This window comes from Cygnus olor, chromosome 1 (assembly GCF_009769625.2).
Source record: "Cygnus olor isolate bCygOlo1 chromosome 1, bCygOlo1.pri.v2, whole genome shotgun sequence".
Taxonomy (NCBI): domain Eukaryota; kingdom Metazoa; phylum Chordata; class Aves; order Anseriformes; family Anatidae; genus Cygnus; species Cygnus olor.
Genome location: NC_049169.1, coordinates 83,305,289 through 83,321,739, shown reverse-complemented (window position 1 = coordinate 83,321,739; position 16,451 = coordinate 83,305,289). Strand labels below are relative to the sequence as shown.

The 16,451-nt window shown below is 40.3% G+C and overlaps 1 long non-coding RNA gene across 1 annotated transcript; it reads left to right on the top strand.

Moving 5' to 3' along the window:
• The first annotated feature begins 1,456 nt into the window (after positions 1-1,456).
• LOC121074478 lies at positions 1,457-16,250 on the top strand. The gene is made up of 4 exons (XR_005822372.1): positions 1,457-1,628; positions 4,674-4,741; positions 13,696-14,078; positions 15,936-16,250. It is a non-coding gene; the product is annotated as an uncharacterized LOC121074478 (long non-coding RNA).
• Positions 16,251-16,451: the final 201 nt, after the last annotated feature.

The window sequence follows — 16,451 nt, the reverse complement described above, 5'->3', positions numbered from 1 at the left end:
ATCTGAGCCTTAGGATGAGCTCCCTATTTATGGTCCAAGGTTAAATGGGAATCACCCATCTTTTTCTTTCTTTCAAATCATTCCTTGATTATTTTTTTCCTACAAATTTTCTGCTGATTTCTCTCTTGCCTTGGACACTTTATTGGAAGATGGTTTACATTTACACCAGGTATGTAAATTCTAAAATGAGGAGGTTATTATCACCACTTCAGCATGACCCATATCTTGTCTGCTACCCATGAGCAAGCTAGTGTTAGCCTAATGATTATATGTGGTGCAGTCACTGAGTGATTTGCATTTGGATGTCAGTTCCATAGTTTGCACAGGACAACTGTGGCCCACGAACACAAGGATCAGTTTGTGACTTCAAAACCTTTAATGCCTTCTGCCCATGCGCTGCGCACTGAATTAAATCATGGTGTACTGTGACAGTTGATCAACTAGCTTGTGTAGTTATGCCAGAGAAATAGTTGGGCGAAATGCCAGAGAAATAGGGCGACCAAGCTCCACCACAACCGCTCCCTACTCCCCCTCCTCAAAGAGGAACGGGAAGAAAATACGATGAAAAGGGCTCAAGGGTTGAGATAATTACTGTGCGATCTCCTCGTCCTTATCGTGACAGGCAAAACGGACTCAGAATAGGGAGATAGTAAGATTTATTGCTTTTTACTAACAAGCTAGAGAAGTGAGAAACAAAGGAAAGAAACCAAAAGCACCTTCCCCCCCATCCACCCTCTTCCACCTCCTCCCCCCGAGCGGTGCAGGGGAACGGGGGAATGGGGGGTTATGGTCAGTCTATAGCGCTTCTTTGTTGCCGCTCCTTCTCGGTCACTCTCGTCCCCTGTGCTGTGGGGTCCCTCCCACGGGATGCAGTCCTTGCCGAACTGATCCGGCGTGGGCTGCCCACGCAGCTCTTCGAGAACTGCTCCAGATATGGGTCCGTACCACGGACTCCATCCCTCAGAAGCAAACTGCTCCAACCTGGATCCCCCACAGGCAGCAGCTCCTGCCAGGTCACCTGCTCCTGCGTGGTCTCCTCTCCACAGGCTACAGGTCTGGCCCAGAATCTGCTCCAGCAGGGGTCTTCCACAGGCCGCAGCCTCCGTCAGTGCAAGTCCGCCTGCTCCACCATGGTCTCCTCCACGGGCTGCAGCGTGGAACCCTGCTCCACCGTGGTACTCCATGGGCTGCAGGGGGACAGCCTGCTTCACTATGGTCCTCGCCACAGGGGACTCCTGCTCCGGTGCCTGGAGCACCTCTCCCCCTCCTTCTTCACTGACCTTGGCACCTGCAAGGCTGTTCCTCACTCCTCTCACTCTCCCAGCTGCTGTGTGGCACAGCATTTTTTTTTCCCTGTCTTAAATATGCTCTCATGGAGGCACAAAACAACATCACTTATTGGCTCAGCTCTGGTCAGCAGTGGGGCCCTTACCAAACATGGGGCAGCTTCTAGATCCTTCTCACAGAAACCACCCCTATGGCCCCCTGCTACCAAAACCTTGCCATGTAAACCCACTACATGAGGACAAGGCTCTAGTGCTTCCTCCTAGGAGACGACTTTCTGCACAGCAATTGAACCTACTGGCAGCTGTTCTTCTGCGATCTTCTGAGGATCTTCCTATTGAAAGGTAAGTTCTCTTTTTCATGCTGGTTTTATGTTTCCAGTCCTATGGTTTGAGCAAAACATTGCTTTTAATGATTTCATCCAATCATTAGCTCTTTCATTTACTGTTGCTTTTGTGTACTGATCTTCAGAGTTGTTTACTTTTTCATCTTACTTTTGGGTCAGTAGCATTGCTAATCTCCAGTCAATTCCTTTCCTTCTACTAATCATGCTCAGATGAGTCTTCATTCCCATTTTTTATAGCCAGCAGCCACAATGTTTACTACATACACATCTGGCAAGCTCATGGCAGCAACAGAGGGCCATGCAGGCTTCTCGTGACACAACCTACTTATTGAAGATAAGCCTTAAAGTCCAAAATTCTCCTTGTTCACTTCATTATCACATATTACTTGAGGTTCTGCACCTTATCTTTGTAATAAATTCCCAGTTTTGCACACATTTCTTTCATTTCTGAGAGCAAAGAGAAGAAAATATGTAAATGGAGTGGTATCTTCATTCCTTGGAAGCTCTTTCTGCCATTATAGACCTTTCCCTCACAGGAAAGGGCAACAGACCGAGAATTACCTTTAAGAAGTCTTCTTTCCACTATGAGGATTGTTATTTATTTATCTGTTTGTTTGTTTATCTTTTTTTCCCAGAAGCTTTCAGGACTGCATTCGGCTCATGGAATCAGAGTGTATTCTGAAGTATCCTTGAGGGTTCTGGTTATGTTCCTGAGTTCCCTATCTGATCCTCATAATACCAGCCTTGCAGCATGAAATGCCAACATTTCTTTGAATCGTATTTTACCATTATTATTTCCTTCAACTCACAGAGCAGTGTGGGGAAGACTTCATGCTAGCATGCTAGTCCTGAATAATACCTTTTGCATTCAACGTTTAGCAGAGTTGATTCATCAAAATTAAGAGCATGGTTGCATCAGCCATCTGAACCCATACACTCTTCTGTTTCTGAAAAACTTCTTTTTTTTTCCCATTTCTAAGTTAAGCTCACTGGCAGAGCAGCTTGAAAATAACTTTTTTTGTAGTAGCTAACTCTCTCAGCCTTCTATCAAATGAAAACTAGCTTTAAAAGTCAAATTTGTTAACTACCATCACCCTGAAAACATTAAAAATAAGACAAACTATTTGCTAGGGGTCCTAGGCAAGTGAAGGAGTGAATGTTTCTATTCACTCAATTTTAATACTTGAAAATTTTGTATAGAAATGAGAAGGGATGAAGGATGGTATTTTCAAATGTGCTTTTAACAAACTAGGATTTTTTTTCCCAGAAGTAGCAAAAGTTTCTAACACAACCTTGCTGAAAACCACTGAAGCTTAACTGACTTTGTTAATCAGGTCTGGGCTATGAGTTGGACACAAATCATTAAAGACATGTATTTGCTTCATTCTTGTTGCTTTCATTGCGATCTGGACTTCTAAACATCCTTTAATGTGTCAGGCATTCCTGAAACCAAAGCAAATATGGAGTTTCTTTTGTAAAGCACTCTAAAAGTTTGGTTTGTTTAGCCTAAAGAACAGGAGGCTGAGGGGAGACCTCATGGTGGCCTGCAGCTCCCTCACAAGGGGAACAGAGGGGCAGGCGCTGAGCTCTGCTCTCTGGGGACAGCGACAGGATCCAAGGGAACGGCATGGAGCTGGGACAGGGGAGGGTCACAGGCTGGGTGTTAGAAAAAGACTCAGCGCCCAGAGGGTGGTCGGACACTGCGACACGATCCCCAGGGTAGTGGTCACAGCACCAAGCCTGACAGAATTCAAGAAGTGTTTGGACAACACTATCAGCCACACGGTCTGATTTTTGGACGGTCCTGTGTGGAGACAGGAGTTGGACTAGATGATCCTCATGGGTCCCCTCCAACTTGGGATATTCTGTGATTCTATGTACTTAACATGGAATAACAGACTTCTTTCATATTACAGTTTTCATACTTCCATCGTGACATCCTAAAAGACTACAAATTTTATGTGATATGTGATATGAAAGGAGTTTCCCATTAACTAATATTTTTTAATGACTTTCTTCATTAGATTGAAGGGTTTGGAAGAGCTAATAAGTACCTGCATTACAGACCTTTTTTTTTTTTTTTTTTCATTTTTAAATGTAGCAAAAGGGAGAAATGTGGTGTGTTAATTTGACTCAAAAATGCATGCAGAAAGGAAGAAAACAGCCTTGAAAATTGTCATTTTCTTCATCCACTTTCTGCAGATTATTTTTCAAACTGCAGCTTGTTTTGGAAAAGAAAAAATATTGTCAAAGGAGAAGAGATAAACCAGCATAAAGAAATTTACAGCTTTACCAATGTCAGGTTTCTTGTATGATGGTAATCTACTTGAATGGTCCAAAGCCACTAACAATAGTGAAAGAGTCCCTGATTTTCTAGTTTCTTTCCTAAAGGGGAAAAAATGAGCTTGCTGTAACTGTAGCATCTGTCTAAAATTTCAGAACTTGTGCTTGTATTATGCTTACAGTATTGCTTGAACTACCTTTAAATAGAAATCAGAAGATTTATGAAAAATGTTGAGAACACAGACAATTTTTAAAGCTTGCTCTGATAGCACCTCCTTCTGGTAGGAGTGTACTGAAGAGACTGTCATTTCTTTTTATGCTAACAAGAAATGGTTTTCAGGCTGTCGGGTGAGAAAGCATAAGGAGAAAAGTAATTCTTTACATTCTGTACTTTTTAGTCTGTTGCTCTCCTTGTAAGTATAAAATTAATAAGAAAAAAAGCTAAAGAACAGTAGGACAACTTATTCTGTGAGTATAAATCAAGTAGATAATATGAAAAGATTTGTCAATACATTGGCATAAAAATAGCCCCCTATAACTCTCTTGTCACTAAAAGAAAGTAGTTCAGTTTCCTTAAGCAGTAAGGAATAAAGAAAGAAGGAACTTCAGTTTCTTTATGAGGAGAGAACAGGACAGGAGAGGAGGAAGTACTTCAGTTTTTGCACAGTATTTTGGTTAGAGAGTAGTTAAAAAAAAAAAAAAAGTAGTAATGTAATAAATCAAGAAAAGGTATGTGAAAACCTTTTTCGGTTTGTTGAAGGTGAAATGAGGGAGGTATTGAATAATGCATGGAGCTGAAGCCTCTACATCATGGCCATACTTTCTGAAGTACATGTTTGGACAGAAATACTACATTTTTATATTATCTTTTGCTTTTCCTGCTAGAATATAAAAATTGTAAAACTTTTTTTTTTTTTAACTTGAGGGTATCTTTTTAGATTTCATTTCTAGATTTTTTTAAAGTAAATATCTGTAATTTTTTTTGGACAATGTTGGAACCAAATGCAGACAAATCAAATTTGACTTTTTTTCCATATTAACTTTAGTAGTTTCAAGAAATGCTTTATTTTCATGAGATTAATATATCTCTGGCCACACTGGATGTAGGTTGTGCAATGAAGCATAGGATAGCTATTGGAAACAAAACTGGGGAAGAGAAGATCTTTGGTGGTGAACAATGGTGAAAATGTACAGAAAGAGGACAGAAAAGTGGAAGAAGAAAGAAGGGATTATGAGTAGTATGATCTGTAGAGAGTTTGGAAACTAGATGCCAGCCTTGATCTGGAAAATGGAAAAATGAGCTAGTGCAGCTGCTTGCAGACTGAGTGATTTTGATCTCAGAGTGTCAGGAATGCAAAAAAAAAATATATATATATATATATATATATAAAAGAAAAAAACAAAAGCAACAACAACGACAAAAAAACTTTGTAGTGCAACCTTCTGATTCAGCAGAGGTCACCTACTTAATCCTAGGTAGTAGCACAAACACTGTGGTGATGAGTAGGAGTCAATACAGTGGTTCTCTGGTCACCAAACTAAGCTGAGTAACTCATACAGTGGCTAAGACCAGTTAATATTCAGGACACTTTCATCAAGCAAGGTGATGCAGGCAAGCAGACTAGAAGAAAAGGAATCTGTTTGCTTTCATACTGCCAGTTCATTCCTGTTTAGCAATTGACACCCATCCTGAAAATGACCTCTTGTGAATTGGACATATTTCAGGTACTACCTGTTCTGAAGTAGTTTGCATTTTCTCATGGCAAACACTGCACTGCCTTTTATTAAGGCCATCTCATTCTACTTTATGCATTTTCAGTTGATGCTCACATATCTTTATCTTGTTAGTTGTAATTTGAGATTGCAGCAGAAACTAAAACATTCCAATACCATTTGCATGTATTACTTCCCATTTGTTATGGAAACCTATATATTATTTACAGTGTCCAGCTGTAGTCTGAAGGAACAAAAGAACCTACTAGTTCCTTTTTTTTCACTTTTTTTTTTTTTTTTTTTTACTTTTTTGTCTTCCAACTTCCTCCTCTTCCTCCTTCAAATGTAAGTTAATTAGGAGGAACCATTGTTCTCCCTAATGCAGTTCCATGCTCGAGGGTAGGAAGGCTCTGCAGGAGGATCTGGATAGGCTGTACTGATGGGCTGAGCCCAACTGTATGAAGTTCAACAAGGCCAAGTGCCGGGTCCTGCACCTGGGGCACAACAACCCCAAGCAGCGCAACAGGCTGGGAGATGAGTAGCTGGAAAGCTGCCTAGCAGAGAAGGACCTGGGAGTATTGGTTGATAGTCGGCTGAATATGAGCCAGCAGTGTGCTCAGGTGGCCAAAAAGGCCAACAGCATCCTGGCTTGTATCAGGCATAGTGTGGCCAGCAGGACTGGGGAAGTGATTGTCCCCCTGTACACGGCTCTGGTGAGGCTGCAGCTCTAGTACTGTGTTCAGTTTTGGGCCCCTCGCTACAAGAAGGGCATGGAGGTGCTCGAGAGAGCCCAGAGGAGGGCAACGAAGCTGGTGAGGGGTCTGGAGAACAAGTCTTACGAGGAGCGGCTGAGGGAGCTGGGATTGTTCAGCCTGGAGAAGAGGAGGCTCAGGGGCGACCTTATCGCTCTCTACAAGTACCTTAAAGGAGGCTGTAGAGAGGTGGGGGTTGGTCTATTCTCCCACGTGCCTGGTGACAGGACGAGGGGGAATGGGCTAAAGTTGCGCCAGTGGAGGTTTAGGTTGGATATTAGGAGGAACTTCTTTACCAAAAGGGTTGTTAGGCATTGGAATGGGCTGCCCAGGGAAGTGGTTGAGTCGCCATCCCTGGAGGTCTTTAAAAGACGTTTAGATGTTGAGCTTAGTGCTATAGTTTAGTGGAGGACTTGTTAGTGTTAGGTCAGAGGTTGTACTAGGTGATCTTGGAGGTCTCTTCCAACCTAAATGATTCTGTGACTTCTTTTCAGCTGCAAGGTTTTCAGTTTCTGGTTAAGGGTTCTCTCTCAAAAGTGCCAGGCTGGATCCCAGATGCACAGTTCACTGCTTGGGACTATGTTCCAGCCAGTCGCCCTCCAAGAAAGCTGGGTGCTTATCAAGAACCAACCTTTTAAAAGCCAAGGAGCAGTCAATCCCATTGTGCCACAAGCCAAGTAAACGGGGCAAAATGCTGGCCTGGCTAAACAGGGAATTCTGCCTGGAACTAGGGCAGAGAAAGAGAACGTATGACCTCTGGAAGCAAGGTCTGGCTTCACAGGGAGCTACATTTCGCATCTGCAGGGAGAAAACAAGAAAAGCCAAAGCTCAACTTGAGTCGACACTGGCCAATGTAATGTCAGACAATAAAAAGGCTTCTTCAAGTATGTCAACAGCAGGAGGAGGTCAAAGGAAAATACTGGACTGGTACTTGAAGCAGGTGGCCACCTAGCAGGTGAGGATGAGGAAAAGGCAGAGGCCTTTTTTTGCCTCTATTTCATATTAATGACAGATCTGATGCAGACCTCAGAGCTGGAGGACTATGACTGAAGGAGCAGTGACTTTCCATCTGTGGTCACTAAAATCGTAAGGGATCAGTTGTATCAGCTCAACGTTTGTAAGTCCATGGGGCCTGACAGGATTCACCCCACAGTGATGAAGGAGTTAATGGATGTTACAGCTGGACCTCTCTCTATAATTTACCGAAGGTCATAGGAGTCTTTGGAGGTTACTGGAAGCAAGCCAATGTTAAAGTCATCTATAAAAAGGATGTAAGAGAAGACCCAAGAAACTACAGGCCTGTTAGTCTAACCTCAGTTCCTGGAAAAGTTATGGAGAAGATTGCGCTGGGGAATACTGAAAGGCAGTTAAAAAATAAAGCCATTATCAGGCATAGTCAACATGAGTTCATCAAGGAAAAGTTTGCTTTAGTAATTTGATCTTCTTCTATTATAAGGTTACCTGTTTGGTGAAGGGAAGGCAGCAGATGTAACCTTTCTAGTTTTAATAAGGCCTTTCGTACTGTCCCTCACAGCATCCTTCTGGACAAATTGTCCAACTGTGAGATAAATGGGTTCATGCTATGCTGAGTGATGAACTGGCTCAACAGTAGGGCTCATAGGGTTTTAGTGATTGGGGATGTGTTAGGCAGGTGAACTGATGGTGTTCCCCAGTGCTCAATTCTATGACCAGTACTGTTTGATATTTTTATCAATGGTCTGGATGCAGGAGTGGCATGAATCCTTGGCAAGTTTGCTGATGATACTAAATTTGAAGGGAGTCAACAGATGCATTGGAGCATTGGACAATCATCAACAGCATGAAGTTCAACAAAGGAAACTGCTGGGATTTGCACCTGGGACGAAGTAACGCTGAACACACGTACAGACTGGGAGAGGAGAGGCTGGAGAGCAGCTCAGCAGGAAGGGGTCTGGGGGTGCTGGTAGACAGGAGGCTCAATGTGAGCCAACAGGGTGTCCTGGCAGCCAAGAGGACAAACCAAATTTTGGGGTGAATTAAACACAACACAGCCAGCTGTCCAAAAGAGGTGATTATCCTGCTATATTTACTGCTGGTGCAGCATCATGTTGTTCACAGTTCTGGTCTCCACAATGTGAAAAGGATGTTAAGGTCCTTCAAAGCGTCCCGAGAAGGGCAACAAGGCTGGTAAAAGGGCTGGAGGGCATGTGCTGTGAGGAGAGGCTGAGGACACCTGGGTTGTCTGGTCTGGACAAGAGGAGGCCGAGAGATGACCTCACTGCTCTCCACAGCTTCCCGAGGAGGGGAGGCAGAGAGGGAGGTGCCAGTCTCTGCTCCCTGGGAACGGATGACAGGACACAGGGGAATGGCACAAAGCTGGGCCTAGGGAGGTTCAGTCTGGGCACTGGGAATAATTCATTTCCCGTGAGGGTGGCTGAACATTGGAGCAGGCTTTCTAGTGAGGTGGCTGGTGCCCCGTGCCTGGCAGTGTTCAAGAGGCATTTGGACACTGCCCTCAGTGACGTGCTTTGACTTTTGGTTAGCCCTGAAGTGGTCAGGTGGTTGGACTAGATGATATTTGAAGGTCCCTTCCAACTGACCTTTCTGTTCTGTTCCGTTCATTTCCTGTTCTTGGCAATGCCCAGCAGCGTTTATATCCTATACTGATTTCCAAAACACATAACAAGGTTTTTATTGACTGTTTAACATCTCATACACCCTGAACTTGACAAAGCAGATTCCCAAATGTAGAAAAGCAGATTGATTTAAAAAAAAAAAAAATTCTTAAACCAACAATTATATTTGCTTAGTGGTTTTCTTAGATTTGTGATAAGATACAATTGCATGTCTGTTCAAAAACATATACTTGTAAGTGAGATGGAGAAAAAAATGATTAACTTGCCTTATTTCATTGACTTTGCTCACTCCTATATATGCTTATGCTGTACAGACTGAGTTTTACAGTTCAGTGGAAAAAGTGGAGTCAGTTTAGCTTCACATGAAGCGTACAGCAGATAAGATGGAAAAGGTAGAGGGTTTATACTAATTTGCCTAAGAGAAAAAATCATTTTTTTTTTTTAAGCTAGCACCCTGGGGACTAGAAAACATAGTGATTAGATGCCCCACTTTTTTTTTTTGTTTATCATTTTTTGGATGTTAAATGAATCGCTTTTTGCCTGAAGTGTTCTGATACCTTGTAATTTATCATCACCTGAGGTAGAGCAGAAGTCTTTTAAATATGTAAGCTGATAGTACTGTGCTACACAGAATTTCTTAATAGCTCTTGGTCTATTTACAAAACATTTCACAGAATTTTTGAGTTTAAAACATTCCCTTAACAAATTCTTCTTATACCCAGATTCTCATTAACTTTTATCATTCTGTGCACTATCACTTTTAGCAAGATGATTCTATCATCATTTTTACTTATTTAAAAAGATTTCACAGCATCCCTCTCTGTTCTGGTTTGTTGCATTTTATTCAGTGTGATCTCCAATTTGATTGTTGTAGAAGGATCTTCTATTGAGATGTAGGTGAATTTCAAAAACGCCCAAATACCTTTTCTGTTGGAGGAAGCACCATGAATACAGGTATCCTGTCAAGTTATCTGTTAATGGAGGTTTCAAATTAAAAAATAAAAAACAAAAAATCTGAATGATTACTTTGACTCAAGTCAGGAGAGAATAATCTTTCCTAAGCTGCATTACTACCCTTACCTCTGTGCCAGCCAAGAGCTGAAAATACAAAAGCAGAAACTCACTGAGAGATTCCTCAAGAGCTTTCAAGGAGTTTTTTGGGGACAGAAGGGTGGTTGCTTTTTTGCTTTTTTTTTTTTAATATGCTACTGGAAAAATAGCCATTATATACAGTAAAGTCTGTGTCAACAGTAAAATAACATATGGGGTTGACGTGTACAGCTATAGGATTAGAGCAGTGGGCTCCAAACTTTATCACACCCTTATCAGTGAAAATATTTTGAGCACAAACTCCAAACTTACGCATATTTATATTACTACAGGAGTACATGTTTACGATATATATTATATACATTATAAAATCTACTCTTAAATAGAAATTGACAAGAGATAAAGGTGAAATAGAAATACATTAAAATAAAAATGTTATTAATTTACATTACAAAAATCCTTTTTCTTCTCACAAAGAAATTTTGGGAATAATCATAGAATCAAAAAGCTTGGAAAAGACCTCCAAGATCATCTGGTCTAACCACCTCCCTACCACCAATATCACCCACTAAACCATGTCCCTAAGTGCCACATAACAATATTAGAGCAATGTGATTGAATACACTTGATTTACTTTTGAAAATCTCAGTTTAACACTTTGTGATACAGCGATTTGGAGGTTTGGTTCTATGTTCTGTGCATTTTGATACTTGGTTTTAATTGCCATCATGGCTGAAAAAGGTACCTCACAAAGATGTATAGATGCCAATGGAAGAAGTGCACCATTGTCTGTGCTTACTAAATCACGATTCTCATTTTTTCAATCCCCTTCATCAATTTTCAATCCCATGCTTTTTTTTAAAGTATACAGATATAAAAGTTTTATTTTTTTTATATATATATACATAGGTGATACACCTCATTTTCAACAACTGCATCACATAATGACGAAAACATTTCCAAATGTCCATTTTAAAAATGCTGCCAGCATAGAGTTGATTTCTTTGGAAAAGCAGTTACTTTCTCACTCATTGTTAAGGTATCACCTTTACCTCCAAGGGACACATTAAGTCTGTTTATTCTTTTGAAAATATCTGCTACTTAGCATAATACTGATAGCCACTTGTCATCATAGAAGAGGTCAGCAGATTTGGAACACTTGTATTTTTTTTAAAAGAAAAATGTGTAAAGTCATCTTTAATTTTGGCAACACTTTTAAGCATTTTGCATGAGATAGCCAGCAAACCATTGTGTAGCACAAAAGATTTTCATGGTCACTCCCCATCTCATTACGAAGTACTGTAAAGATTTAAAGGCTTTCTTTTGGTGAAATTAACCACAGTGATGATACCCTGTAGAACTTTGTGCATTCCTGTTCCCATTTCTTTGCTGCAACAGCTTGCCTATGAATGATACAGTGAATGCATTTCACATTCAGTGCTAGCTACCTTACCCCAGAATCCCTTTTTTATTCCAGTCAAAGCAGCTGCTCCATCGGTGGTTACACTTACAGAGAGTTTCCATAAAACATTGTTTTTATTAAAGAAGTCATTTAGCATTGAGAATATACCTTCTCCAGTACGTCTTTCCTTCAGTAGCTCACACAGCACTAGTTCTTCATGTACTTCAATATTGAAACAGAATCTAGCAAATACCATAAGCTGAGACATGTTAGAAACATCTGTACTTTTAGCCAACTATGCCACAAACCTCCCACACTGCATAATGTGTTCTAATACTTGTTTCTTCAAACCTTCAGCAAGGTTTTCTAGGCATCTTCCAACAGTATTTACTGACAAAGGAATGCATTCCAGTTTGTTGCCATATTATTTTCTGTGTATTATTCCATATACTGTGGCAGAAAGAACAAACATTTCCCAATGTTATGTGGATTTTTGTCTTTTGCTATTATCCTCAAAAGAGGCTTCTAGACATTTATTATTAAGCTTAATTTCATTCTTATTTCTCTAGATTAAATAAAAGCTCTAAAATTTTTCCTCTGCACCCTAGTAGTTCATGTTTGTGAGCCCCTGGGGTATGCAACCCCCTTTTTGGAGACCATTGTCCTATAGTATGGATGTATTTTATTTTAATTATCCTTTTTTTCCTAGTGCAAGTTCCAAACTGGAAAGTATATTGGATCCTGTGGTGACAAAAAGGGTGAAGTGTTTTCTGTATTGTCAAGCCCAAATGTTCAAAAGGCACATCAAGTGCCAGAATAGCAGATTTAAAAATAACAGCAAACAGCCTACCAATATTTTTTTCTTTTGTCTCTGCTTTTAAGCTTTAAGACTGACCTTGAGTCATATATTGAGTCATATATTTCCAGGCTTTTCCCTGTAACTATAAGGATTAGAAACATACTATAAAAAAATAAGGGAGCAGAAGTGTTCATAAAAGGCCTGTCTTTGGGAGCTGAGGCTTTTAAGAAAATACCACAGGGCTCATGATAAAATCCTGGTATTTGACAAGACAGCGTTTTATTTCTTTACATGTGAGAGCACTAAGAGTCTTTTCCTCACATGGCATCTGAAAAGATCCCTAATGTATCATGTCTAATGTAGTTATTTTTGGTCTGAACTTGCTGTGAGTTGTGGTTTTGGCAGACCCTGTACCTGTGCAGAATCCCACCAGTGGTTTTACACTGAAAGAGCAGATACGAGCATGGCATGCCGCCTGAAACATCCACCTGCCTTCTGCACTGATAGCCTGTAGACAGCCTGCGGGCAGCGTGCATGTGGTTTGTGGGGGAGTGCCTCATGGTATGTTAAGCTGCCTCGTGGCACAGAGGTCTGTAAGGGTGCACAGGGCACCACATGCTCTGTAAAGCGCTCTCTAGCTGTGCCTGAGGTTGCGTTTACAGGCACAGCCTCTTAAGGACAGCAGGTCTGGTTTTAAAAGCAGCTTCAGAAGACTGCATACACTCTATGTGAGAACAGAAAGATGCTTACAGGAAGTCGGTGCAGAATTTCAAACCTAAAATTAATTCAAACATGATTGTAAAAAGCACTGTTAGATTAAGGTTACCAAATAAAAAGTTCACTGACAAAGAACAACTGCAAAAATTGTTCAGTGTGTACATTGAATCTGATATCTAGCTCTTTTACTACTTTACTTTTTATCTAACAGTTTTTGAAAAAAATGTTAATGAATGCAAATACCTTTATAAACTTGCATACATAGTCCTAAGATTTGGGTTCGAATGTTTTAAAATCATTGACATATATCTGCCTTTTTTATTTTTGATAGAAAAAAAGTTGAATTAGCTATTAGCAGTTATCAAGTTATGTATGTAGTAGTTTTGGAAAATGCAATACTTTGCCTGCAGACCAATGTGATCTACGATCTATGGTAAAACAAAGATGGAACTTGCTGGAGCAAGTCCAGCGCAGGGCCACCAGGATGATTAGGAGACTGGTGCATCTTCTTTATGCTCTAGAGAGACGAAGAACTGAGACTATTCAGCCTGGAGAAGAGAAGGCTCGGAGAGGTCTTTTCTATGTGTGTAAATAACTGATTGGAGGGAAAGAAGGTGAGGGAGCAGACTTTTCTGATCGGTGCCCAGTAACAGGACTTACTAAAACATTTGAAATCCTATCTGAACAAAAGAAAACACGGTGTGTTTTTTTCTTTTCTTTTCTTTTTTGAATAGGTTGCCCAGAGAGGTTGTGGCATCTCCATTCTTGGAGGTATTCAGAACCCAGCTGGATGCCATCCTGGACAACATGCTCTAGCTGAGTTGGGCTAGATTATTTCAGGAGTTCTCTTCCAAGCTCAACCATTCTGTGATTAAATCCTCCTTTCCATATTGAAATTATACAAGGCTATCAGGTATTATAATATTATGTGACTAAACCCTCCCTCCCTCCCTCCCTCCCTCCCTTCCTTCCTTTTTCTAGAAATAGTACTGAGTTCACTAGGAGTAAGAATTGCAATAATTGCCTGTTATTTTCCTGACTCCATATCAAAGATCGTCATCTGTGGTATAGTTTCTACTAATGACTGGTAATTCACCACTACCTGCACTTTAAAATGGTAAGCTTACCACACCTTTGCCCTCCTACTAGACCATATTAAGGAGAACCAGTCCTGAAGAATCAGAACATGGTAATATAGGGGCCAGAAATATTTTATTTTAATTATTTTAATTTGAGGTCTGGAAGGTGTGCTAATTTCTTGAGGGGAAAAGATACATCAGGAAAAAAAAAAAACAATAAACATGTGTCCTAAAATGTAAAAGTGCCCTTGAGCAGACAATGTTGCCATTTTACCTTTTGAAATACTTTGCAAATCTCTTCATCAGCGTGAATAAATACATTGCAGTGATGAATTTCTCCTATGCCTATTCATATTAGAAGAAACATTTTGGTGAGAGCAGATGCTCTACTCACATTGAGAAATTGTCCATCAGATGTCATGGTAACAAACAGCTTTCACAAACAATCCAAAATGTATCTACAAAGCAAAAAACATCCTACAGCCCACCTGCTCAATAGAAAATTCAGGGAAAAGCTGTCAGTATTTCTTGCTAGAGATGCTCTCCTAGGAAGATGTTGATGAACTGGGGAATGTCTGGAACAGATTGTTTCATGAGGGAGGAAGATAAAAACACTGGTTGTTTCAGCCTTCCCAGAACTGAAATTTTCCCAGCCTGCAGAACAATTGTCTTGCTTACTTATCAGGCTTTTAAAATGTTTTAAAAACTATGTCTGTCTGTAGCTACAGAAACTATTGTGGACCAGATTCAAAAATAGGAATTTATTTTTTGCTGTTATCCTGGATCTTTTCATCACTCCGGAAGTTCTCTTACTCTTACTTATTCATTCTCATTTGCATGGAAACTAACGAGATCTAGCATAAGCTCTCTCACCTGTATTACCCAGTGTGTTCACTAATCTGGTGAGAAAGGTAGTTGATTTTATTTTGCTGTTGAGTGGTAATAGAGGGGTTAAAACACATTGGGGTAGTGAAAATGTTGGTGACAAATGGAAAACAAAATCAATAAAAATTGAGAGAGGGTGAAGGGGAGAAGCACTGACACTGCAAAGGAAAGAATGGAAGAAGAAAAGAAAACTTCTGCATACAAATTATACAGGCACAGAAATAGAGCAAAACAGAAGGGGAAACATACTGATTGATGAAAGGGCTGAAAAATAAACGTAGAGATGGAAGAAAAACTCAGGTGAAAGGAAAATCCCCCAGAATTGTAAACTTACCATAAGGAAGTTATTTTAACACTGAAAAAGTGCATCAAGCTCAAGGAGCCAAAGGAGTATGTGATGAATGATGGTGGGTCTGATACGCATGCCCTGAAACAATACTCTTGCCTCCATTTCTTGAAGTCTGCTTCATTGTGTTCAGGATTAAAATAGTCTGGAAGTAAGAAGAAAGAATAGACATATACTCAGAGATTTATTTAGATATGTCAGCAGAAGACGACATTATGGCTTGAATAACAACTCTACCCTTCATGTATAGTAACATATTCAGCTGTTGAAATACAATGTGGAACCATTGCAACATCTGAACGCTGTCACATTGTTGAAATATAGCCAGAGAGCTTCCTAGCAGCTCCTGAGCTGCCTTTTAGCAATTAATCTTTCCGAGGTTGGGAGGTAAAGAGAATAGAGAAAGGCTAAGAGTTTTATTTTAGAACAAAGAGAAACTTTCTCACACTCTAAATAAAAGAGCTTTCTTTGGTGTGAGATCCTACTTTAGATTAAAAAATGCATTCATGGGGAACTTTCAAGTGAGTACATCAGAATTTGCCACATGGGTGAACTCATGAGAATCATTTGCAAATATATATCACCTAATATTTAATGCATGCTCTCAGAACTCCCTTGCTCTACCAGTCACTTTATCTCCTCACTTTCCCTTCTTCTTCCTCAGGCATTTTTACTGCTACTGCAACCTTCAGGGATTTATCCTGTTCCAAGTTTGAACAGCAAGCATATGCCAAAACAAGTAAGCAAGCAGTATTTTCCAACTCAGCTCTGCTAGCAGCTTTATGAAAGGTTAGTGAAGCTTTCTGCCACACATTGAAAGCACTGAACCTAACCATGTCAACCGGATGCTTCAGAGGGGAAAGCACTTTCAAAATGATCTGTAATTTGGGGGAACCTGGAATTGAACTGAAACCAAATGTGAACTGGCCTGCTGATTCAACATGGTATTTTTATTTGATCCCAAATATAAAAGTGACCATATTTGTATCATACCTGTTGAACCAGAATTTACTGGTGGGGAAAATAAGTTTTATTGGTTAAACTAAAGGTTCAGCATACTTATGTTCATTACATTTATGTGTGTATATATATATATTTACATGCTTACATATAAAGGGAAATCCAAAACCCAGAAATAACAAAGTCCTACCGGATGAAGGCATTAGAAAGAGTAGGCTGA